The following is a 27,890-nucleotide window of genomic DNA, read 5'->3' as shown; positions in this document are numbered from 1 at the left end:
ATGAGTTAGCATTAGATTGCCATGCAGTTAGCACATACCATTTCTTTCTGAAAGTACTATGTTAATAGCTGCCATTTCACATTCATATTTAAAACTTGCATGGGTAGTTAAGAAGACAGAGCAAAATAATTTGGTTTTTGATTTGGCTCTTTTCTACCATTCCTGATTTGTATAATGTAAGAGATGGAAAATAGCAGGTTTCGTAGAATTAGAAATATAATTGCAGAAAACAAACCTCTGATTTCTGCATATCTTATGGTAACAAACAATCACATGGTTTCATCTAAATTCATTTATTTATTTATAAAATACATGGATCATAGCCCACAAGACCATTAACAATATTTGAAAAATGGCACATATTAACATTATATAAAACATGTATACTAAACATGACATGTTTTCTAGAAGGTTTCTTTAAAGGTTTGAGAGGATGATTTAGGCACTGAATCTCATTGAGTATTTCTGTGTGATAGAATTTCTTTTAAATCTGCTACTCTGCTACATTGTTTTCAGTGGGGCTATAAACCAATTGGTACATTTGTATATGCCCATTAGTTATATGAGCCCATTTTAATAAAGTGCAATTGAAGAAACTAGGAAAATTCATGGATTACTGCCTTGTCGTGGCAAAGGGGCTTGCATAATTCAATGAAGCTATGAGCTATGCTGTGCAGGGCCACCCAAGACGGAAAGGTCATAGCAGAGAGTTTTGACAAAACGTGATCCACTAGAGAAGGAAATGGCAACCCACTCCAGTATCTTTGCCATGAAAACCCTATGGACAGTACCAAAAGGCAAAAAGATATGACGCTGGAAGATGAGCCCCTCAGGTCGGAAGGCGTCCAATATGCTACTGGGGAAGAGCAGAGGGCTAGTACTAGTAGCGCCAGAAAGAATGAAGCGACTGGGCCAAAGCCGAAAGGACGCTCAGCTGTGGATATGTCTGGTAGTGAAAGGAAAGTCCAATGCTGTAAAGATTTTTTCTCCACAGGAACCTGGAATGTAAGATCCATGAATCAAGGAAAGCTGGACGTGGTCAAACAAGAGATGACAAGACTGAACATTGACATCTTAGGTATCGGCGAACTAAAATGGACAGGAATGGGTTAATTTAATTCAGATGACCATCAGGTATACTACTGCGGGCAAGAATCCCTCAGAAGAAATGGAGTAGCCTTCATAGTCAATAAAAGAGTAGGAAAAGCAATACTGGGATACAATCCTCAAAATGACAGAATGATCTCAGTTCGAATCCAAGGCAAACCATTCAATATCACAGTAGTCCAAGTCTATGCCCCAACCACCAATGCTGAAGAGGATGAAATTGACCAGTTCTATGAAGCCCTACAGCACCTTATAGAACTAACACCAAAAAATGATGTCCTTATCATCATGGGGGATTGGAATGCTAAAGTAGGAAGCCAAAAGATAACCGGAATAACAGGCAGGTTTGGCCTTGGAGTACAAAATGAAGCAGGGCACAGGCTGATAGAATTTTGTCAAGAGAATACGATGGTCATAGCAAACACTCTTTTTCAAGACGCAAGAGACGGCTCTACACATGAATATCACCACATGGTCAACACAGAAATCAGATTAACTATATGCTCTCCAGCCAAAGATGGAGAAGCTCTATACAGTCAGTAAAAACAAGACCAGGAGCTGACTGTGGCTCAGACCATGAGCTTCTCATTGCAAAGTTTAGGCTTAAACTGAAGAAAGGAGGAAAAAGGACTAGGCCATTCAGGTATGAATTAAATCATATCCCTGTTGAATATACAGTAGAGGTGACAAATAGATTTAAGGAATTAGATCTGATAGACAGAGTGCCTGAAGAACTATGGACAGAGGTTCACAACATTGTACAACAGGTAGCAACCAAAACCATCCCAAAGAAAAAGAAGTGCAAGAAAGCAAAATGGCTGTCTGAGGAAGCTTTGCAAATAGCTGAGGGAAGGAGGGAAGTGAAAGGCAAGGGAGAAAAAGAAAGATACACCCAACTGAATGCAGAATTCCAGAGAATAGCTAGAAGAGATAAGAATGCCTTCTTAAATGAACAGTACAAAGAAATAAAAGAAAACAATAGAATAGGGAGGACCAGAGATCTTTTCAAGAAAATTGGAGAGATGAAGGGAACGTTTCATGCAAAAATGGGCATGATAAAGGATCAAAATGGCAGGGACCTAACAGAGGCAGTAGAGATTAAGAAGAGGTGGCAAAATTACATAGAAGAACTATACAAGAATGAGTTTAATGTCCCTGATCATCACAATGAGGTGGTCACTGACCTCGAGCCAGACATCCTAGAATGTGAAGTGAAGTGGGCCTTAGAAAAGCTGAGCAACAACAAAGCTAGTGGAGGTGACAGTATTCCAGCTGAGCTATTCAAAATCTCAAAAGACGATGCAGTAAAAGTGCTACACTCAATTTGCCAGCAAATTTGGAAAACTCAACAGTGGCCACAGGATTGGAAAAGATCAGTTTACATTCCAATTCTAAAGAAAGGCAGTGCCAAAGAATGTTCAAACTACCGCACCATTGCACTCATTTCACTTGCTAGTAAAGTTATGCTTAAAATCCTACAAGCTAGACTCCAGCGATATGTGGATCGAGAACTACCAGAAGTATAGGCAGGATTTTGAAGAGGCAGAAAAACTAGAGATCAAATTGCCAACATACACTGGATCATGGAGAAAGCTAGGGAGTTCCAGAAAAACATCTATTTCTGCTTCATTGACTATGCTAAAGCCTTTGATTGTGTGGATCACAACAAACTGTGGCAAGTTCTTAAAGAGATGGGAGTACCAGACCATCTTATTTGTCTCTTGAGAAACCTATATGTGGGCCAAGAAGCAACAGTGAGAACTGGACACGGAACCACTGAATTGTTCAAAATTGGGAAAGGAGTCCGGCAAGGCTGTATACTGTCACCCTGCCTATTTAACTTATATGCAGAGCACATCATGAGAAAGGCAGGGTTAAAGGAATCAAAAGCTGGAGTTAAGATTACAGGAAGAAATATCAACAACCTAAGATATGCAGATGATACCACTCTAATGGCAGAAAGTCAAGAAGAACTAAAGAGCCTCTTGTTGCGGGTGAAGAAGGAGAGTGCAAAAGTTGGGTTGAAATTTAACATTAAGAAAACCAAGATCATGGCATCCGGCCCTCTCAATTCCTGGCAAATAGATGGGGAAGAAATGGAGGTAGTGACAGATTTTATTTTCCTGGGCTCCAAGATCACCGCAGATGGGGACTGTAGCCAAGAAATTAAAAGACGCTTGCTCCTGGGGAGGAAAGCAATGGCAAATCTAGACAGCACACTAAAAGCAGAGACATCACCCTGTCAACAAAAGTGCGTATAGTCAAGGCTATGGTCTTCCCAGTTGCAATGTATGGCAGTGAAAGTTGGACCATTAAAAAGGCTGCGTGCCAAAAAATTGAGGCCTTTGAACTATGGTGCTAGAGAAGACTCCTACTAGTCACTTGGACTGCAAGGCGATCAAACCGGTCAGTCCTAGAGGAGATCAACCCTGACTGCTCTTTAGAAGGCCAGATCCTGAAGCTAAAACTCAAATACTTTGGCCACTTAATGAGAAGGAAGGACTCACTGGAGAAGAGCCTAATGCTGGGAAAGATTGAGGGCAATAGAAGAAGGGGACGACAGAGAATGAGGTGGCTGGATGGAGTCACTGAAGCAGCAGGCGTGAGCTTAAATGGACTCCAGAAGATGGTAGAAGACAGGAAGGCCTGGAGGAATGTTGTCCATAGGGTCGCGATGAGTCGGAGACGACTTTGCAGCTAACAACAACAACAAGGAAAATTCAACCAGTACTTTTTTGTAATGAAACCTGAGGTTGGCTTACCTGTGGATAAGTAACACCAGCTGCCTGCAATTAGTGCAGGTTCGCGTCCCACCAGGCTCAAGGTTGACTCAGCCTTCCATCCTTCCGAGGTAGGTAAAATGAGGACCCAGATTGTTGGGGGCAATAAGCTGACTTTGTAATAATGCTGCTGGGGGGGGGCGAAAGCCCTAATAAGCAGGCATATACATAGAATGAAGGCTATTGCTAAGCACATTTCATTTGTGCTTAGATTGTAAGCCGCCCTGAGTCTTCGGAGAAGGGCGGGATATAAATGGGATTAAAATAAAAAAAAATAAAAAATAAAAAAATATTTCTTAAGACATATAGATTGATCCAGGATTTTTAAAAACCTGATTTTATTTAAATTGTTAGTAAATAATAAATTCAGTTAAAAATCACTATTTATTAGCTATACCAGCTATGTTTTCCCCTAACAAATAAGCTTTGCCCAATACAAATTTCAGTTTGAACGAAAATACTGAATATAGTTGTTTAGAATAGGGGTGTGTGTCTCCACAAAACTGTGCACCAAAAATTTCAAAACACCTTTTGAAGATTGAAATACTATTTATCTATTTGTTGCTTTAATAAATCAAACTAAAATTGTTTTGAATTTATTAGTAGTAGAAGCCAGAAATAAGCCAGTCTTGCAGATGAACTAGCAATCATGGTTCTTTTTTTTATTTTTCTTTGATCTTAATTATCAATCACATTACAGATTGAGGGGATCTTTCATTAATCAATACAATTTAGCAGTTTTGAAATACTTCTACAAGTTTGAAATAAATAATGAGCTTCCACTTAGGAAACAATACAAATGCCATTTCGCCTTTTGAAAGTGAGTTGGATAGCCATAGAAACATTAAGCAGCTTAGGACAATGAACTTGTACTCTGCAGAATTCTTATTTAGAACTGTTTTTGTACCCACAGAATCTGGCAAGATCCTTCTTTTTCTTTCTTTTTCCCCTGGCTCATTATTCTTTTCTTTTTTTAATTATCAGGCAAGCCATCTCCATCCTCTTTGATCCAAACTGGATTTCAGACATAATGATTAAAGTTTTCAGTTCTTATAAGATTTAATTACCCAGCTACTTTCACACATTTTTAGCATCTGCTGCAGCCCTATCGCCAAACTGTCTTTGAAAAGCTGCCAAGTGGATGTCAAGATGGAAATGGTTATCAGCCAGTATGAAATGAAAGCAATCTCTCGTGCACATATTTGTGTCAGAATTTGGCAGTGTAACTGGAGGAACACATCTAGGGACATGAGTGGAAAGCTTATGTCACTGACAGAAGAGAAAGGACTACAAAGTGATTCCATCACACTAAGTGAGCCTGTAGCATTCCAAAGAGACAGAAACATTTTAATCTAGCATATTAGGCTCATGACAAACTCCAACGAGCAGAAAAAAAATCTGACAGAAAGTAAAAATAAATCAAGAAGCCTAGCTAAAAAGTTTTTTGTTTTGTTTTGTGTTTTTTTTTTTTTTAAAAAAAGGTCATCAATCAGATTAAGTGGCTTAGGAACATGATTCTGATTCGTTTCAAATTAATTTTCCACAATTAATTTATTTTAGATTCCCCTTCAAAGGTACTCAGTCTGACATTTTTGCCCCATGTTATTCTCTCAACAGTTTTGTGAAGTAAGCTAATCTGAGAGATTGTGACTGATTATCATCCAGTGAGCTTCATGGCTGAATAAAGATCTGAATTCTGGTAAGTTTGGTCCTGATCCAACAATTACACTAATTGGCTTTCTATGGCTGGGTCTGCACTTTGTAATCACCCATAGGTTTGTTTACTTCTGGCCAAGTACATGTACAAATCCATCCATCTGGGATTGTAAAACATGGTATATGACTTATTGTGTTGCATCAACTGAACAATTTTAGATTTATTAATAATTCATAGATAAATTTATAATTTATGGTCATTTATTTAGTACCGAGTAGTACTATCTTATCTGCCTTGCGATTCTCAAAATTTCTTAAAGCTCATTCTCCATCCAAAAAGTAGCACTGGTACCTAAGATGAGAGTATGTTTGTCACCTAATAAAACTATTTTTCACAAGCTTCAGTTAGACTATTAGAATGCTTTTTTAAAAAAAATAAGGATAATATAAAAGAAGATATTTGAATTCATAGTTTTCCCCCCCTTAATACACTCAACAAAGCACTGGTGTAATTCTATATTCTTAAACAACTGTACCTTTCCTTTTTTTTCTTTAGTAAATTGTTGTTGTTAGTTGCGAAGTCGTGTCCGACCCATCGCGACCCTATGGACAACGTTCCTCCAGGCCTTCCTGTCCTCTACCATCTTCTGGAGTCCATTTAGGCTCACGCCTACTGCTTCAGTGACTCCATCCAGCCACCTCATTCTCTGTTGTCCCCTTCTTCTCTTGCCCTCAATCTTTCCCAGCATTAGGCTCTTCTCCAGTGAGTCCTTCCTTCTCATTAGGAAGTAGACTGATGTGAATTATAATAATCTTAATATTTTATAGTGATAACCAAGTTTCATAACAAGAAAACAATATGTAATATGACTTAGTGATTTAAAGCACATTTTTCCATTTCAGTGGAATATATGTATTAACCACAAAGAGTATTTTTTAAAAAAAAATGGGGCTACAGAGAACTTCTCTGTAAGTTAGAATAGGAAAGGAGGCAAGGAAATCCCCAGAGCCCCAGAGCTGAAGCTAAAGCAGCTGTTTTGTAATATACCAAATCCTGCACTATGCCATAGCTCTGACTCACATTCGTTGATGGGGTAATGAATGTGAAAACGCTGACCTTTTTTTTAAAGCCAAAATACATAATAATGCACAGAAAGGGCTACTATTCTAATCTACAAGTCCTGTTGGTTTAAAATCATTAGTCTTTTTTCTCATTATATTCCAGACCTTTATGCATTTCCTATGATAATATAGTCTGGTTACAAAGGCTATGTGGCTTAGCTGTTACACTTCTTTAACAGTAAACAATATCTCATCATTTAAAACTAGTATTTTAAAATATTTATCTCTACATGATCTTCTTGTAACTGTGAGAGGGATCTCGGAGTCCTAGTAGACAATCACTTAAATATGAGCCAGCAGTGTGCTGCAGCTGCCAAAAAAGCCAACACAGTGCTAGGCTGCATTAACAGAGGGATAGAATCAAGATCACGTGAAGTATTAATACCACTTTACAATGTCTTGCTAAGGCCACACCAGGAATACTGCATCCAGTTTTGGTCACCACGATGTAAAAAAGATGTTGAGACTCTAGAAAGAGTACAGAGAAGAGCAACAAAGACTGGAGGCTAAAACATATAGGGAACGGTTGCTGGAATTGGGTATGTGTAGTTTAATGAAGAGAAGGGTGACGGGTGACATGATAGCAATGTTCCAAAATCTCAGGGGCTGCCACAAAGAAGAGGGAGCCAAGCTATTCTCCAAAGCACCTGAAAGCATAACAAGAAGCAATGGATGGAAGTGGTGAATGCTCCAACACTGGAAGTTTTTAAGAAGAGACTGGACAGCCATTTGCCTGAAATGGTATAAGGTTTCCTGCCTGAGCAGGGGGTTGGACTAGATGACCTCCAAGCTCCCTTCCAAGTTATTGTTGTTGTTGTTGTTGTTATTATTATGATTATGATTATGATTATTATTATCTTAGACTTTGAGAGAAATAATAGACTTCTATTTCAGAATATTGTTATTCAAATGAAGTTATCCTAGTCAGATGTAGATCTTTACGCACTCACTCCAACTATTTCAATAAGTAATTAGTTTGTTTCTATGAATAGTGCTATTGGCACAACCAAAATGTTCTCATCTTGGTGTATAACTAAACACCAAGTGGGGAAGCTAAGAAACAAGTATTGCCTTTAGTATGCCTGGTATTTTGTAGGTAAAAGTTAGAAAGATGTTCTGCATGATCTTCCAAGGTCGCTTCATGTATGGTACACCAGATGAAAATTTAAGTGATGCAAGAAATAAGATTAACAATCCTAGGCATGAGATCTGAGTTCTAATTATTTTGGGGTACTATATCAAATTTCCCTTTTGCAGAATGTTTAAAAACTTGCTTCCTAGCCAAGTTTCTTCTTAGTAGAAGCAGAATGTCATTTTCTCTTCCAATTGGAAAATGACAAAAATTATACATGGTCATAGCAAAATTGCATACTAAAATAGAGTTTCAGAAATTAAAAATTATCATCACTGCTCCTATCAGCGAATGGCAGTATGTTTACTTGCTAGTAGACCTGTAATCCATCTCCCAGGTATAGAATCTAGCAGCTAACTCTACAAAAACAGATAATTGAACAATAATTAATTAGTGAAGAAACAGGAGAAAAACTAATATTGTATTTACTATTTGCAAGATATTTTTCCTCGGTTGTAGTGGTGAGCCTCTTAAGCCAGAGTTCCCCAACTTTTCTGGCTTTGCAAGGGAGTGGGAGAGGGGACGGTTCCATGTGAACAGCAGGCAAGCACGTGCATATGCTCACCCGCTGCTTATGCAAGTGGCGATGTTTGCGTGCTTGCCCATCACTTCTACAGTCCAGTTCCAAACAGCTCAAGGCCTGGTAGGGGGCCTGGTAGTGGGGGTTGGGGACCCCTGTCTTAAGCAATTCTCAGCTTGCCAATCTGCAGTGTTACACAAGACAGGGGTAACTTGAATGTACTACCAAAGAAATGTAGAGGTTTCTATTAAAAAAAACCTAATTACTTTAATTCATGTGTTTTAATATATCTCCTATTTTATATATCAACATTTTATATATCAATATTTTTGTCTTTTAGAATCAAAAGTCAATGGTCTTCCTCCAAAGAAAGCATCTGCTACGAAAATTTTGGCATTTCCCTTGACATTATAGGAATCCTGAGAAATCTAGTTATCCTTTATGCTTTCATCAAAGCCATCTGTCAGCAAAACATCACATGCAGTGAATTTATTTTTGGCAAACCTGCACTTATTAACCTTCTGGTGATACAAACAAAGGGAAGGGGTCCTATTAACTCTTTAAATAGTTGGAGCCCATACTAGATATCATACTAGATATGATAGTTTGAACTGTACCATCATAGTTTGAACTGTGCTGTATCTACTATGTGAGCAGAGTTATGAGTATCTTCTAACTTCCATGTTAGGCTGTTTCCAGTGTCTCTTAATTACTCCATGTCCACTTCAGTGTTTATAGCTAAGCCCCAGAATCCTTATAAGACTTCCTTCCATTTCTCTTTGATTTTTTTCAGCCTATTGGTCTGCTGCACCCATTTATTTTGTTCTGTGCCTCACACTGGTACTAACTGCACCAAAGAAGACATCACTGTCATATATGACTTTTGCTGTATGATATTTCCTGGCATTTTTTATACTTTGGAAGTGAAGTGGTGTTTGTTGTCCAAGATGTGTTCTGGAGCTGATGACCTTATCTAGTAGCTACTTTGCTTTTATTCTTTATCATCATGGAGAATGGATGAAACATTTGCCCACAATACAAATGAAACATGCAGAAATTCAACCAGCAAAAACAGTAATGAATTTGCTGATTCTGAACCTTTTCAGCTTTGGGCTAAACAAGAACTTCTGGATGGTCAATCTTTGCATATCCCCAGTCTCACTGAGGTTTGCTAAATCACACATGTTTTGTTTTGTTTTTTAATTCCTCCTAGTCCACTGTTGATTACTTTAACAAACAGAAACATTAAATCAAGCAAAAAGTGTGCTGTTTGGAAGAGTTAGGCATCAGCAAAACCAATTCTATTTATTATTCTGTAGCTTTACATTTTTTTACTATTCTTCTTTTAACTAGAAGTCCTGAACAGTGGCTTGCTGCATATGAATTTTTTACAGGTTTGAAACAATAGTGGTAAATATCAATAGTGGTAAAAACAAACAAAAAAGCAAACTTGGGGATCCTATTTGGATAACATAACAAGCATTTCATATGGTTTAACACTAGTATGTCCAATCATACTAACTGGTTCTTCCCCGCCATCTTGTATATATTTTTCTCACTACTTGAATGAATCTCCGGCAACAGCTGCAGCTCTATTAAAGGTTTAGAACATCCTGTCTCTGAAATCAAAGGGCAAATTTAAAGTAATAAATCACTAGTTATTTATTTGTTTAGTCAAGAATGAATAATAGAGATAGGCCATACTGTAAGCTTCTTAAAAAGGTACCAAGACATGGAAAGGAACCAGTTCCAACAATTAGTCTTTTTCACATTATCCATAAGCTATGCTTTTCATATTATTTAAAAATGCTATACTTTTTCACATTCAAAGTGAAATGTTTTATGGGTGTGCCCATTTGGACAATCCACTGATAAACACTGTAAAAAAGCTTATTATTATTTTTTCCACAGTTCTGTTAATGCAGATAAAACACTGAACGGTATGAATAACAAATCTAATTTACAAATCTGAGCAGCTACAAAGTGTAGCATTTGGCAGGTAGATTTAAAATACTTGTGTGAAAATGTTCCAGGAAATGATTTTATGACTGAATGCACTAAAACATTTCCATACTACTAGGGTATCCAAGCCCCTCCTCCCCCAGTCTCTCATAGTGCAATTTGAAATAATTCCATATTAATTTCAGTTATTCCACCCTTGAAATTCGGGAAACATTATGAGCCTCTCACTGGTTTTTCTTGTTTCCTATATTTGACCAATACAATTGTGCAAACGATGTCTGGAAATGTAACAAAAGTCACTCATCCCCCATTCCTTATTAAATGCACACACTCACACACACTTGTATTATCTCACCTCTGTGTATGACTTCAAAATGGCAGATCATACATTATGTCCATCTGTTTATATTTGCATTGTGATGCTCTGACACAAGCTCTCTCGTTTCTTATTTGTATTGTGATATATACAAGTATATGAGATATGGAGTTGCTTTAATTGAAAAGCTATGACATACATTTTCATGAAATGTAATGCAAGATGTAAAGTGGAATTTAAAATTGCTGATGTTTGAGGAACCACAGAAATCTTTAACTACAAATTTAAGGTAGAAAAGAAATATTACTTATTATCTGTATCCAAGGAGTATCTCTAAGATGATTCAACCAGTCATAAATCAGCTAACAGTTTACCTTTCTGGTGGTAATATTTCATACCCAGCATATGCCTTCTGGGGGTGGTTTTTGGAGTCAGCTTTTCTGGAGGTCACAAGGCAGCATGGTAGTAATGGAAGCACCTGAACATCTGAGAGCTGATATCTGTGAGCCATTTATCCAAGAGTCTAATTAGCTGTGCCCTTATGCACAACGAGCTGAACTCAGTGAGGCAGGCAGAGACATAGTCACCTTATTTTGTAAATTATATGATTTTGACATTTTGAGTAGAAAATGTTGGCTAGCTGGGACAGGGGATCACACTAATCTGGGAAGCTAAAGGTTAAATATTTAAAGTGCACATTGCACCCCAGGGTAGAGAGTTAATCATACAGATATGTTAGGACCCTTGGTTAACTTTTAAAATGTATCTCCATAGGAAGCTAGCTGTTCTAACTTGTTTTGTATACCTGGCTACAAAGCAGTAATGGTGGTGGTAGTTTATTTAACTTCCCAAACTATCCTACAGCTCTGAGATTTCTCATCAATGGATTTTCCATCCAACCTAGATTTGACCCTGTTTAATAATTTTGAGATTGCCAAAGTCAACCAGGTCACCTGCTGCAACTGGTCTGTCTTGGCTGGCTGGGAATTCTGGGAATTGAAGTCCAGACATCTTGAAGTCACCAAGGTTGAGAAACACTGGATATAGGGTGAGCCCCCAAATGGATGTATTTAAAACAAAAATTCTGCTTCTGTCAAGAAATATATGGCCTACCCATCTTGTCCTGCCTATTGTAGCTTTCACTGCCTCAAAAACTGTAAACTGTTACTAAAATTAGCTCCCTCATGTGGAAAGTTTATAACTTCCATGCAGTCTCCTGCCTTCAGATGATCGTAGTTTGGTTCACCCAATTACACCTGGTGAAAGCAATCTAAACTTTTGAGACTTTCTTTCCTATTGCAATCATTCTTCTTTATTTTTAATAGCTGAAAAGAATAGCTTTTCTAAGTTTGACATACTGTCCTTGAAGAGTTGTGTATTGGCACGCAAGACAGCAAAAAGGGCCAAGAAACAACAGAATGATACATAAATTTGACTGCAAGCTTCCAGCTGATCTTTGTCAAGAAATTTTTGAACATTGCAAATGTTCTGGACTTTTACTGATTACATTCTTTCTCCAAGGATCTTGACAGGGAAACAATATCTTTTTGAATAATTGCAGTATTATGGGATTATTACAGTTGAGGAAGACCATTAAGACTATCGCCAGCTAAAAGAAACATTAACTTCATCTGCTTACATATTATTGTTGAATAATGTCAGAGAAAGCCTGTATGTTTTATCAAAGATGATACTGACAATTGAGTCACTTCCATAGTGGTTAAAGATCAAATACTAATTACAGTCATGGAAAGGCAGAAAAAGGACCTACAGATATAGCCTTCTCTGGTTGAAGATATTGGTAATGGTCAAGGTTGAATCTTCAGTTGGTTTGAAGAGTATTTCTCATACAACTTGCTGGATTTGAACAAATTGTGTATATTATATGATATGGAAGGTTCCTATGCTGATACTATTTAAAAGCATGGGAATAACTGTATCATTTCTATCAGGATCCCTCCATCTCAAAATTTTATGAGACTGCAAACACACATAGTGCTCTCAGAAACTCACTGGTCTGTCTTTCTTTGAAACTTGATTAGTTCTAAATACACCCTAACGGAAAGTTATAAACTCATTTATAATCACCAAAGCTGAAGAACATTTCAATCTAGGAAATAACATTTAACTATGGTCAAGTTCTTGCAAATGTTATTTTAGTCAATTGACAGATTCAATACTAAATTAAAATTCCCAGCCAATATTCTGTGGGTTCCCCCTATACACTAAAAAGTTTAGAAATCAATCTTGCAAAATGCCTGGTTTGTATGTGTTTGGGTCATAAACATTAATCAGTCATTTGCTTAGCATGATTTCTTACAACATCAGTATTCAAAATGTATTGCTCAACTTTAAAAATTAATATAACTACCCCTTAGTCCATTTTCAAATTTCCACAAATACAAATCTGATTCATACCTTTAGAATGAAAAGTTTTTCATCCAGAAAGTATCTGTTTGATATGCCCCTCTCAGACATTGGCCATTTCATGACAGACAGAATGAATCCTTCTATATAAAACAATAAAGATATATAGTACTTCAACAGCCTCAGGAAATTGTGTTTTCCTTAATATCCCACCTCAAGATACTGAAAAGCAAGTGTATTGATGTGCTCTGAAAAACAGGCTTGATGCCATGGTAGCAATATTGTGGTTCAACTGGTTCTGCTGATTTCATTTGGAAGTGCCCATTCCCCTTTTGGCTATAATGGTCTTTTGTATCTGTCCCTCCTCTGCCTGCTCTTTATAGGTGCCTTTTTTTCCTTGCAGAACGTGGGTCTCTCATTATCCAATTCAGGAACTTCAAGCCAGCACTCTTTTTCTGCCTCTTCAGCCTCAGAGAATTCAGAGGACACCAGGGCAAACTGAAAATCTTGGGTTGTTGTGTCTATTTGTTTTCTCCATCTGTGAACCTACCAAGAAACATCTCTTATCTGCCACCTGGTGGTTGAAAGTTTGAATAATCTAAATCACTTTCCATTCCACGGTTGTGACAAGGTTACGTTCAGGGGGCAGCAAAATTTAGGGCAGCATGATTTACTGATAGCTCCGGGGGTAGGGGGACACCACAATGAAGCAGCTGAGTTTGTGTAGATTTTGGCAACATGGTAGCTACTAATATATGTCCAGCATGCAAAGAAAGCTGTTTCCTCTGTTTCAAACACTCTGCTAATAAATCAGATCTAAAGACAGTATAAAATGAGTAATTGGCATTCACTGAGTCCATGTATTGTTCCAAGCCATAGCTTGTCTAAGTATGGTTATTGAATACACTGAATTCATAGTACCCTAAATCACAGTTTACCACATACAGTCACTAGCAAAGCAAACCCCTTTATGGTTTAGCTCAGGAATCTCCCAAAACTTAGCATAATGTATGAATCCAGTCAGTTTATTCTATTATTCTAGTTTGTACAGGGTTGAATCACACAGTTTCAGTGAGCCATCTAGGTAATTTTTGAACTAAAATCGCCTTCTATCTTTAATGATGTTTGAATATGCATATTTTCACTTCTCACATCTCCTTTCTCTTTATATCATATTTGTTTTTACAAGTATGTTTTACTTGACAAAAAAGCAAAAGTAACCCTATGTAATACACACACACACACACACACACACACACACACACACACACACAAACACACACACACCCACACAAACACACATGCAGGGCTTTTTTGTCATAGAACGCTCAGAATGGAGTTCCGGCACCTTTTTTGGGATGGAACCTTGTAGGGTAGGCAAGGCAGGTTTTATGACATGTGTGAGTTCCGGCACCTTTTTCTTTTACAAAAAAAGCACTGCACATTCATTGCAATTCATACATTTGTGACAAAATAGCAACCCAATGCTGGCAGAACCTGATTTAAATCAACTTTCTGTGTTGTGTTGTAGCAGCTTTTCTGCAAAAGGTATTTAAAGAGAGAACTAGTCTTTTTCAAAAGTATGGTAAACCCTAAATTTCAAAACAGATCTAACACCTTTTCAAAATGATGCTGGAACCAAACAGAGACAGTGAGTTTGGGTGGCTTGAGATGAGACATTTGCAAGATCATGGGGATGTGTCCTTTAATATAACTTGCAGGGCATCCCAGTACTGTGGTTCAAGGGACCTGAGGATGAGCATTCTGTTATCTCTCTTCCATTTCTCTGATGTTTATTCAACATAAATCCAGATTATACAGTTATCTAAGCACCCTTTACCCATGGCATGGTTGGTCAAGCATGAAAATTCCACATTTAAAATATCTTGGTACTCATCATTTCATTCTAAATGCTATCAACAGTGTGAAATACCTCTGAATCTTGTGTTTTCTTTGCTCCCTTTCTTCCTTCTTTCATTTTCTAAGTTGGATTTGATAAATGTCCCTTCCCCATACTTAGGACTGTACCCTTAATGATTTCAGTCCACGTTTTATCATTTTTGATAATAAAACTTTCTTTTTCCTCAGTAAGCTATACTGTCAAACAGCCTGTAATATAAAAATACAAATCAATACCACTTAGAGGAGGATGTGTATAGATATACGCTATGATTACATACAGTTCTCTCCAAGATGAAGTCTAGCCAAAGCATAAAAGTTGCATTGCCAGCTTCTTAAAATTGTCATAAACATTGTTTTTAAATGTCCTCTACTTAATTCATTAAAACTGTGCACTCTAAGTTCTCATTGCTTAAAGACTACTGCCTTCTAATGGTCAGAAAGAGCCTGACAGCTTGTTTTCAGACTAACATTTTATTAAAAACATAAGCTTTCTTGAAGCTCAGGTTCACTACAGACCTACAAAAGCATATGCTTTTAATAAAATGTGTTAGACTGAAAATACACTACCAGACTTCTTCTGATTTAGACTACCATAAACTAAACCCTCCTTCTGTAATAACAGTCCTTGATATGACAACTAATCTTTAGGTTACCCTCAGTGGATACTCAAGATACGTTTAGATATTTAACTTATTAAATGTTTAGAGTTTGTAAAAAATAAGGGAAGTCGAAATAATGAAACAGTCACTGCAAAGAAAGCTGATTTGCTATAGTCCTCCATAACAGCATCAGACTTTTTTTTTTGGGGGGGGGAAACCCAATGGACCAAGACAGGGTCCCCTCTCTTTGCATTTTTAGAAAAGTTGATGACCTTTTTCTCATGGCATCTCGTTTATTAAATCAGATAAAATAAAATAAAATAATGAAACACCAGATCTTAGAAGAATTAACACTTTAGCAAATTTTCTATGATGTAGACTTGCTCTTCATCCTCGTTCCATAAAATGACCCACTGAAAAGTGTCCCTGGAAAAGTGGCCACAACATGACATGATGCACACTGCTTGGGGGTAAAAAGTCTTCTGAATCTAAAAAGTCTTGTGAAGAAATAGTCTATGGTATGGTAAACTTTTAAAATGGGTGATATCAACTCATGTTTTTATTTATTTGATTTGTACATTGCCCACCTGCCAATGACTCTGGGCAGTCCACAAAAATAGTATTAGTTTAGTTTAGTTTAGTTTATTATATTTGTATACCACCCTTCTCCCGAAGGACTCAGGGCGGTGAACAGGGCACATATAAAATACAAAGTACAAAAGTTAAAAAGAGAATTAAATACAAAGCCCGAGCTAAAACAATAAATAATAATGTAAAAAACCACAATAAAAAACCCCAACACATCCCCCATCAGGCCAGGCCAGCTTGTTCAAATAAATAGGTCTTCAGATCGCATCGGAAGGAGCGAAGGTCAGGCGCCGTCCGGAGCTCAACCGGCAACTGATTCCATAAGTCCGGGGCGCCCACAGAGAAGGCCCTCCCCCTGGGGGCCACCAGATGACATTCTCTGACCGGTGGCACCCTGAGGAGGCCCTCTCTATGGGAACGCACAGGGCGGAGGGAAGTTGACGCCGGCAGCAGGTGATCCCCGAGGTACTCCAGACCCATGCCATGTAGGGCCTTGAAAACCATTACCAAAACCTTGAATCTCACTCGGAAGACAACTGGCAGCCAATGCAGCTCGTGGAGCAGAGGTGTAACATGGGAGTATCAGGAGACTCCTAACACAACTCTCGCGGCTGCATTCTGTACCAATTGGAGCCTCCGAGTGGTCCTCAAGGGAAGCCCCATGTAAAGAGCGTTGCAGTAGTCCAAACGAGAGGTCACGAGCACATGAGTGACCGTACACAGGGCATCCCGGTCTAGATAGGGCCGCAACTGGCGCACCAGGCGAACCTGGGCGAAGGCCCCCCTAGTCACAGCCACTATATGGTCTTCCAAAGTAAGCCGCGAATCTAGGAGGACTCCCAAGTTGCGAGCCCTATCTACGGGGGGTAATAGCTCACCCCCCCATGGAAAGAGATGGAATATTCTGAATATCCCAGGATGCTGGTATGCACAGCCACTCAGTCTTGTCGGGGTTGAGTTGAAGTCTGTTCCTCCCCATCCAGACCCGAACCGCTTCCAGGCAACGGGACAATACAGCAATAAAAGAAGGTACAACAGTGTCAAAACCAGGCATCAACAAACATGCACTGACTCCTCAAAAGGGCTACATCCATCCTAGACAAAGGCTTGGGTGAAGGGACAGGTCTTCAAGGTCCTCTAAACACCCAGTAGGGTGGTAGCCACCCTGTATCTCAGAGGGACCCTCATTCCAGGGAGAAGGCATTGAAACAGAGAAGACAAGCTTCCAGGATCCTGATAGATGCCATTGTTTAATCATGGGAAGCTGGAGCATGCTATCTCTGCCTGATTACAGCCTTACTTAGCCAGCCCAGAATCAAAAGATATCAATTCAATATCATCAACATACTAATGATACTGAATCCTGAACTGGCCAATGAACTCTCTTAGCAGTTTCATATGAATATGAATATGAATATGAATATGAATATGAATATGGATATGGATATGCATATGCATATGCATATGAATATGAATATGAATATGAATATGAATATGAATATGAATATGAATATGAATATGAATAAAAAGAGACTGTATAGTCACTTGTCTAAGATGGTATAGGTTCTCCTGCTTGAACAGGGGGCTGGACTAGAAGACATCCAAAGTCCCTTCCAATTCTATTCTATTCTATTCTATTCTGTTCTGTTCTGTTCTGTTCTGTTCTGTTCTGTTCTGTTCTGTTCTGTTCTGTTCTAATGTTAAATATGAGGAGGGAGAGAGTAGACCCCTGTGAGGAGAGGCTGAAGGAACATTCTGCCTACCAACACCATCTGAAATCAACCCTGGAGAAAGGAAAGAACCAGGGTAAAATAGTGCTTCCTATCTCCAGCCCTAGAACCAGCTCCAAAGAATATCATGGTTGATGGTATCAAAAGCCACCAAGAATTCAAGGAGCACCACTTCTATCCTGACTACACCATAAATCATCCATAAGCTTAACCAAAAGTATTTCAATACTAAATCCTAGCCTGGAGCCCAATTGATTTACTCTGGTAGTTCTAGTAGAATCTGAAAATAAGAAAGGAAGGGAAGAAAAAAAATCCCAAAGGTAACATTATGCCTTTTCTGCTCTTCTCCTCCAGCTCACCTCCAAATTTTCAATTTACTCACTTTGTTAATTTCCATGGAATTCTCATTCTCTCAAAGTTCCATACATGGAGAAAATTAAAGAAAGCAAACAATCATTCTGAACAACAGATATCCAACTATTAGCGTACTTAAATTTTCCACACAGAAAGTTTTAAATGGCTATCACACCATAAAAGTGGCCTCTAGATCCAACTCAGAGGGAAATCACCAATGAACTTCAACAGAACCCATGTTGGTCTGCTACTGATTAGTCATTCTGTATGCAAGCCCCCTCTTTAACAATCCAAAATTTAGAAAAAGCCAGCCTCCCATTTTAATTGAGATCATGTATCAGCTATGCATGAATATTTTCAGAAAGCCAACTGCTGACTTAACTGCTCAATACTAAGGAATTAAATGGTATGTGTAGGAGACAACAAGAAGGAAGAGAAATAAATTGACTATCTTTCAAAAACTAGAAAAATGACTAATCAGCATCTGCTGCCAATTTTGGAATGCTAATTTGAAGAAAATTATCCACTTCTAGCAACAAGAGTACCTGAGTTTTCTTTTATGAAAGGACGGTAATTCCCTAGTTTCTGGTACCACCTATTCAGCTTGCTTTTCAAATTATTTTCCAAACATTTGAGACTGCTCTTGGATGAAAGTGAAATACAGTTTTGCCATCTGATATTTTGGAGACCAATGTCTCCTTCTCTGCCTGTTGTCTCTTTTCTGTCTTGTTTGTTGGAAACATAAACCCAGTTCCCAGGTCACCTGAGATGAGAATATACAACTGTGTTTGCCAAAGTCGATGAGATGTTTCTGAGTTTTCTCTCTGCTAAATTCAAAAATTGGGGGGAGAAACTGGGGAAAATTGATTAATTGATCGATCAATCAAACGACAGCTTTATGCAATTTATATGTCCACCCAACTTGCAAATAGCAGCTTTAAGGAAATAGCTTTAAAAACATAAGTAATGAGTCTAAAAACTGTAAAAGCAAAAATTCAGCAACACAAACTATTTACCCAACATCCAGTGCCCTAGGGAAGAACCTCTTACAGACTTATGGAAGGGCAAGTCTAGTTTCCAGGCATTTATTTATTTATTTCTATTCAACCTTTATTACTTTTATAAATAACTCAAAGCAGCAAACACACTAATGCTCCTTCCTCGTCCAATTTCCCCCACAACAACTCGGTAAGGTAGGTTGGGTTAAGAAAGAGTGACTGGCCCAAAGTTACCCACTTGGCTTTCTTGTCTATGGTGGGACACTATTCCAAAGGACAGATGCTACAACAAAGAAGATATGCTTCTTTATGTCCCTTTAGATGACATTGTTTCATAAAAATAACCCAGAGCATGACTATTCTGTTGTATGTCATGGGACAAGCAGACACAATCAGCCAAATGATAGATGGTTGATGTGACACATGAGAACAGAACAGATTTTTCAAATAGAGTGTACTCTTTCTTGCATTTGTCTTAAAATAGCATGTCAGCATTATAAACTCTAGCATATTACAGAGAATCAGAGGGGAGAGGCACTAGAGATTTCTTTGAGGATTTGTGACATAGTTTACAGCACTCAATCTTTTACTTCTTAAGAATCATCATTTTGCAATATTGTCCTGATATTTCAATTGGGGTGTTGCTGATTTAGCCTACCTAATAAAATCATGGCAGACAAAGCATTGCTACTGTAATAAATTCTAAGGTACAGGAATTTGTTACAATAAAACTTATAAAACATCAGTTGTTCTGATCCATTACACACATATATTATAATGTCTGTCTAACTTTTGGGAAGATGTCTAGTGAAAGGCAGGGTTGGAGTTTCCTGATTCCATGAGGAACAATGACAAATAGGGATATAATCACAAAAATTTGCTGTTTTGTACCCTTTCTCCGGCAAGGCTGTATATTGTCGCCCTGCCTATTTAACTTATATGCAGAGCACATCATGAGAAAGGCAGGGCTAGATGAATCAAAAGTTGGCATTAAGATTGCCGGAAGAAACATCAACAACCTAAGATATGCAGATGATACCACTCTAATGGCAGAAAGTGAAGAGGAACTAAAGAGCCTCTTGTTGCGAGTGAAGAAGGAGAGTGCAAAACTTGGGTTGAAACTAAACATTAAGAAAACCAAGATCATGGCATCTGGCCCTCTCAATTCCTGGCAAATAGATGGGGAAGAAATGGAGGTAGTGACAGATTTTATTTTCCTGGGTTCCAAGATCACTGCAGATGGGGACTGTAGCCAAGAAATTAAAAAACGCTTGCTCCTCGGGAGGAAAGCAATGGCAAATCTAGACAGCACACTAAAAAGCAGAGACATCACCCTGTCAACAAAAGTGCGTATAGTCAAGGCTATGGTCTTCCCAGTTGCAATGTATGGCAGTGAAAGTTGGACCATAAGAAAGGCTGAGCGCCAAAGAATTGAAGCCTTTGAACTATGGTGCTAGAGAAGACTCCTGCGAGTCCCTTGGACTGCAAGGCGATCAAACCGGTCAGTCCTAGAGGAGATCAACCCTGACTGCTCTTTAGAAGGCCAGATCCTGAAGCTAAAACTCAAATACTTTGGCCACCTAATGAGAAGGAAGGACTCACTGGAGAAGAGCCTAATGCTGGGAAAGATTGAGGGCAATAGAAGAAGAGGACGACAGAGAATGAGGTGGCTGGATGGAGTCACTGAAGCAGTAGGTGTGAGCTTAAATGGACTCCAGAAGATGGTAGAGGACAGGAAGGCCTGGAGGAACGTTGTCCATAGGGTCGCGATGGGTTGGACACGACTTCGCAACTAACAACAACAACACCCTTTCTCCATTGTATCACTAGAGTTTAAATTTAACATTCATTTGTATTTTTCTTACTTAGTCATACTGCAGTGATTCATCTGGTTTTTGTTCAATTCATAATACCAGATCAATAGATTAAACCAATTCAATTCAGATTGCAATATTGTTTATCTACATCCTCAACACACACACACAGTATAAATGGTGGCTCAAGACATAAGAAACTTTGTTAAATAGTCCATAGAGGAAAAGACATAGTGGTAACTAAGACAGAAAAGGGCCCTCTGTCACTCAACTATTGATTTCACCAGTAGATATGAAACAGAACCTATGATCAGAACAAGAATCAAATTCTGTGCCTTGAACAGCAAATTAGAAAAACAAAAAAGCAGAGCAGCTAAGAAATTGCCATCTTCCTTACCACCACTTTTTCTTGCTTTTCTCAGGAGAAAAATCAGTGTGATGATCAACAAACTTTAAGTCCTCTACAGTATAATGAGCAAATTATTATAGTAATCATAAATACCAAGTTATGAGGAGGAGGTTTGCATATAATTATCAGCCTAATTAAAAACAATTCTGTATTCTCATGATTAGAAAAATCAGTCAACTGTGAAGGTTTTACAAAATTATGCCAATGCAAATTGTGAATGCTTCTTCTTCTTCTTCTTCTTCTTCTTCTTCTTCTTCTTCTTCTTCTTCTTCTTCTTCTTCTTCTTCTTCTTCTTCTTCTTCTTCTTCTTCTTTAAATCTGGTTAATGGATTGTAATTATAAAATAAAAATCAAAAAAAGCTGGATTCAAAAGATTGGCTCCAAGACTTCCTTTGGAAGGGGGCCAGTTAAATAGCAATTGTCATCATGTGAAACATTTTAAGATATGAATGCCAAAAAGAAAAAGAGAGGACAATCTTGAAATACAACTGACTCATAAGATAATAAATACACTGAAGGGATATGGTTTGATATTAGACATGTTTTATATCTTTAAGGTTTTAGGTCCATTGACAAGATGCTATTGTAAAATATACAAAAAGAGAAAGAATAGACTGTGATCAGTTCCTTGAGGAAGCAACTTCCTCAATAAATACAGCTGTAAAATTCAACATATTCAAAAGACTCAAGAGAAACAATTTGGGGGGAAAAATAGGATTCAAACAAACAGTAAACAAATTAAGTGAAAGAAATACAACAAACAAAAACAACCATATAAAACTGGCACTTGAGTCCTTATAGAAGAGCATGGGCTGTAGATTCAATGACACCCTCACACAGTGGTGGGATTCAAATATGTGAACAACTGGTTCTCTGTGTGCATGCCACTTCCGGAAGTCCATTCTGGGCCTGGGCAACAAAAAAATTAGCTACCAGTTCTGCCGAAGTGGTGTGAACTGGCTGAATTCCACCTCAAGGGCACATTCCTAGCTTCCATAGAACCTGTTTATATTTGCTCCCCAGAACAGCTATTGTTAGGGCATTGAAGTGTGTTCTTTATAGTTTGGGAACTTAGTGTTGTAGTTTTTGCAAGGATGATTTTTTTTCAATGTTTACTCATAATTATCTGCCATAACTCAGATCTTCCCAAAGAAACAGTAACTTTAGCCTGTCAACACTCATGTAATTCTGTACAATAATCTCCCCTTTAGTCAGACCATCCTCCCTTCTTCCTACTGCATTAGGTACAACTAGGGCCACTTGAGACATATTCTTTAGATATTTAATCTGGGGCAAAGAAGCTGTATAGTCTCTTATGAGCTTCAAACAAAAGTTATATACAAGCCTTCACTGAATATAAGTTTAACTTTGATGGAATATGCTGTGCCCCTCTGGAAAAAGGAAGAATTTACAAAGAATTTTAAAAGCTAAGAATCTTCTAAAACCGTATTTTTTTAATTGGGATTAACGGACAACTAGAAAAAGCCATGGAATGTTATTTTTATATACCATCACTGCAGCGACACAACAAAATGCACAAAAATAAAAAGACTGTAATACCCACAATGGAGATTGACTGGTGAAGAAGATAGAACTAGCAGAAAATAATTTATTTGCTTAGAGTAAGATCAATTACTACACTTATTAGCGACTGGAAATCCTTTGTGTAGTTTTTATTTATCCTATTTATATAACTCTTCACTGAATTCATGGTTTATAATTTTGAAGATTAGAAAGGGTAGTTTATGGTAAAATAAATGTACTTATAATTGCTATAAGGACTATTAAGCCATTTCTTTATCGTCCTTTCTTTTATTTTTTCCCCTTTTCTATTTCCTTTGTTTTATTGCTATGACATTTCTCTACTTCTCTTAAAAGGTAAAGTTTCCCCCGCACATGCGTGCTAGTTGTTTCCAACTCTAGGGGCCGGTGCTCATCTCCGTTTCAAAGCCGAAGAGCCAGCGCTTGTCCAAAGACATCTCCTTTAACTTAAAATTGGTATTGTTTTTACAGTGGAGAAACTTCTTTAATATATACTGGAAAAATGGAAGGACTATATGCATGTCTGATTTTGTGTTACATATTTTGAATGTGCCCCAATCTTGATAGAACTATGAAAAAGTACACCCAAATATTTAAAGGTTTTAACTTGCTCTATTGTCAAACTATTTAAATCCCAAGCGTACCCTACTTTTTTTTTTTTGCAAAAGTTAGGAATTTTGTTATAGTATAATTGAATTCATGATTTTCCTCAGAAGGGTATATGGCTAGAGTCCATTGTAATTCAATAGCTAAGCATTCAGATAAATAAAAATGCCTCAGATCTTACTTAAATGCAGTGCAATAGAAACCCTGCATCATTTGCAAACAGTAAGATGGTGATATCTTTATTTGTTAATTACTGGTCTGGATTATTTAATTTGATCACAAGAGATTATAGAGCAAGGGAGCCAAGATATATCCATCTTATCTTCCTCAAGTTGGAATTTTCTTAGTATAGTAGATTTACATACTACAGAGAATATTTATTGTAGAGTTTTTATGGAAAAATTGGTTTTTTAATTTTATTCTGGAGGTAAGGTTAAATGTAGACCTAAACTCTAGGCCTGAATTAGAATGCATAATGCAGAAGCTGTCTTGGACAAATATTTTTCAGCTATATATTACAAATTAAAACATGGGCAAAAACTGAGTGTCCAGCTCTGAAATTTACTAGCTCAACTATTAAAATATGTTTATCCAATAAAACAATTATATAAACAATTAGCATTAACTTTTCACATTACTCTAAAAAGACTGATGAGTTTGTACAGCATTTAGCAGAAATAGTCTGATTGCTCTTTTTCTATATAGGTACCATAATAGCTAAACCCCAATCCTTTGTATTGAAAAAGTGCCATCAGTGTAACTAAAAAAAAATCTAAAACAGGGGTATATCATTCCAGATTGCTTTTTAAAACTTCAGCAGTAATAAAACCATTACCTGGACTATTAAGCACCATTGAACTAACTGATACTTACTTTCAAGTGCACGTGTAAAGGATGCTGTTGCCAGTCACTTATTCCCCAGACACCTATCAATCATCTTTTATCATAGAGATACATTCCACTTTTTCTACACTTTATAGTAGCACAGATCCAAGATGGTCTTCTATATTTTTTTTAGCCAGCCCCATTCAATTTCACGAAAGGGAAATTACTTTAGAAATTCTTTCAGAGAGACTGTGCTGTTATGAGGTAGTTATGATATTATGAGTTAGCCACCAAGTATGTGTGAGAATGTCCTGTCTTATTATACAAGCATCTCTTCAGTGGTCTGTGGCCTCCGTAGTTTCTGATACTTCAGTTAAATCCTTAAAGAATGAGGTAACTCCTCCCATTGGGCTTGCTCAGGTCTTGCCTTTTAAAAATTATTGGGGAATTTCTCCTTTCCTGGAAAATTTTTAGGAAATGTTATCCAGTACTAACAGAATAACAGAGATGGATGGATCTTGTGATAATGGGATCTTGTGAACTTCTCTTAAGTAGACTGATTTGGTTTAGGATTAAAGCCAATTTTGTTCTTGTTAGCATTTTTTCTTATACATGTGTAGTTCAAAGCAAGTGCAAGGTCCACTTTTTTTGGATAAACTGAGTGTCATCTGAACCTGGTGTCCTGGGTTTAGAAAGATGACTGACCCAAGTTCAGCCAGCTGGCTTTTTTAATTAAGGCAGAAACAGAACTCACAGTGTCCTGATTTCTAGCCTGGTGTCTAACAACTAGACCATACTGGCTCTCTTTAGGATTCAAGACTGACCTGAAGCAAAGATAAATTGGTGTAGGGAGTAAAGAGGATCAGTTTGACATATAGAAGGGAGATCCATTACTAGAACAATAAGGAGCAAAATATGACTTGAGTCCAAAACAAGAAGAAGCTTCTCAGACACCCCTTAATTCACCCCCTTAATTTGGTTTGTTCTGCATTATTGGCCTCAAAACTGGTTAATGTCTCACTTCATCCAACACCAACAGCAAATGGATTGTCACTGAGAGTCACTCTGCTGGACAGTCTCAACGTTTATTATATCCTCAATATTTGTATGCAGATATGACAACTATAGCCTAGGGGAGACTTCCCAAGTGAATCAAGGGGAAAGCGTAGCTATCTCAAAGAAACAGCTCAGATAGAAGCCAATGTCCCTCCTGCAAGGACAGAGGTGGGACAGGGCTTGGCAAGATAGTTCCCAAACTTGCAGCACTCTATTCCCCTTCTCAAAGATGGTAGGAGCTTTTGAGGCACAAGGGAGTGGCTCAACAGAAGCCACACTGGGCCAGCTAGTAAGGCCTGAATTTCCAACCTCACTCCAAAGAAGTGTTTGTCAGATGTGCAGACTTCAAGTCTCAGAATTCCCGAGTCAGCATGCTGGGAGTTGAAGTTCACACTTCTTAAAGTTGCCAAGTTTAAACAACATTGTTCTAAAGAGATAAAAAAAAGGAGGAACAATTTTTATTAAAAGGCATGAGCCACCAGACTACTCCTAATTTTTAACAACTACAATGTCTAAGGAAGTAAAAACATGAATAAGCACCATATTCCTCCCTGTTTTAAATGCATCCATCCGTATTACATAGTTGTGCATTCTATTGCTAATATTAAGTTACTCCTCAAGCAACCTTGGGATACATTATGATAAAGCATGTTAGGACTTTCTGCTTCATTTTACCATGTGCTGGATCTACAAGAGAGTAATAGCTATTTTGACTGGGATTGATTTGGATGGGGACTGTGTCATCCTCCAGAGGTCCAAACAGCCTGGTAAACGATGAGGGATTCATAACTGTTTAGGAAGTCTTGAAAGCTCTCCTCTCCATGTAATCTGCATAGACAAGAATATTTATGGAGCCAACGTTCTTGATAAAACAACAAATTGCAGCAGGAATCAACAAATGAAAAATCAGTTAGAAAAATAGTATGGATTAAATGACACGTCTCAGATTTTTATATGGTGATGATGCTAACTAAACTGTTTCACAAAATAATTACCCACAGGGTCATACTTAAAGAGCTGGGTTTAATCCTTCAGAGGAGATAGGGCTGGGTTATAGGGCTGGGTTATTTTCTATCTCCTTACTAATGTAAGAAAATTTTAAAAAAGAAAAATGACTTACCATTTTTTATGCTCCAGTCCCATGGTGTCCTTTTCTCCTAAGCTAGAATGCCCTCCAGTGGTAAGAAGTTCACATTTCAGATAAGAACTTTATTAACCAACTCTCATTTATCAGTCCAGAAAATACTGGTTTTAGCAACCACCATTTCCATGTTGCTCGAGTACAGCCAACTACTAAAATTAATGCAGAGCAAGCCTTATGGCTGGCTCATGAAGATATTGTGTCAGGAAGATATTCGCTAATGTCCTTCCAGAAGGTGATAGCTGTTCAGGAGAGCATTTGGTGGCTCATTTTACCATCATTGCTATTTGATTGTTATGGTTGTTAGTGTGTTAATATTTTACAATATTTAGCAATTGTATTTAGATTTTTTTTATTGTAATTCATTTGTTTACTGTCTGTGTTTTGATTGCTTGTCTTACAACTGCTTTAGTGCTTAGCTGGAAACAGCTGGGTACAATTGGCAGTATAATATAATTAATTAATTAATTAAAATGCATGTGGTTGCTGGTTACGTTTGCTTTGAGATTGGAGAAGTTGGATTCTCATCAGAGCCATTCGTTCCAGCAAACTTCTAAAAGCTTCAGAAAACAGTTTGCCCTTGATGAGATTGTACTCTCCATTGGAAATATAGACTAAATAGATTGTTTTAGGATAGGAAAAGCATTGCTCTCATACTTTAGCCCAATTTATATTCTTGCTTGAGTCTATTAAAGTATACTTATGTAACTAGAACCACTCATGGAAAGCCTCAGGCTGAAACTTTATTGTTTATCACCTACATTACAAGACTCTCACCAGACTGCTTGCCTTCCCCTGAGAATGACTAGATAAGGCTTCATGAAACTTGGGGAAAGTCATGTTTATGCTATTTACAGCAATACAGCAAGGACTCTAAGCTCATCCCTCACTTATCCCCTCCCTCTAGTCTAGCTGGCAATTCTTACACATCTGTAGCTATCCTTTGCTGGCCACTGGACCCTCCTGGATAGAAAGGGTTATTATTGCATATTACAAAGAGGTCGTCCTGAACTCATGCCCGCTCAGTTCTTTCTTATATTGTCCTTTGGATCTGACTCTGATAAATAACAATGATAATTTGGTTCACGCTTCATAGGAAAACATGGATTGCTCGATTAGGGATTTCTGGATGAATTACAAATGGATAGGCTTGAGCACCATATTATACCATATAATATGTCATATGGTTCATAAAACACAGTGCTTAGGTTCACGCAATCCATCTTATAATTTAGGGTAGTTCTCAAACTCATTGCAAGGGCCACATGAGGGCTAATTTCTTAGTGCAAATTATCTTAATACCCTTTTCTTAATACCAAGGTCTTCAGTGAATAAAAATGAAGAAAAAGATTATTAAATATGCA

This window comes from Vipera berus (assembly GCF_964194415.1).
Source record: "Vipera berus genome assembly, chromosome: 3".
Classification (NCBI taxonomy): domain Eukaryota; kingdom Metazoa; phylum Chordata; class Lepidosauria; order Squamata; family Viperidae; genus Vipera; species Vipera berus.
Note: the sequence above shows the minus strand (reverse complement) of the source record.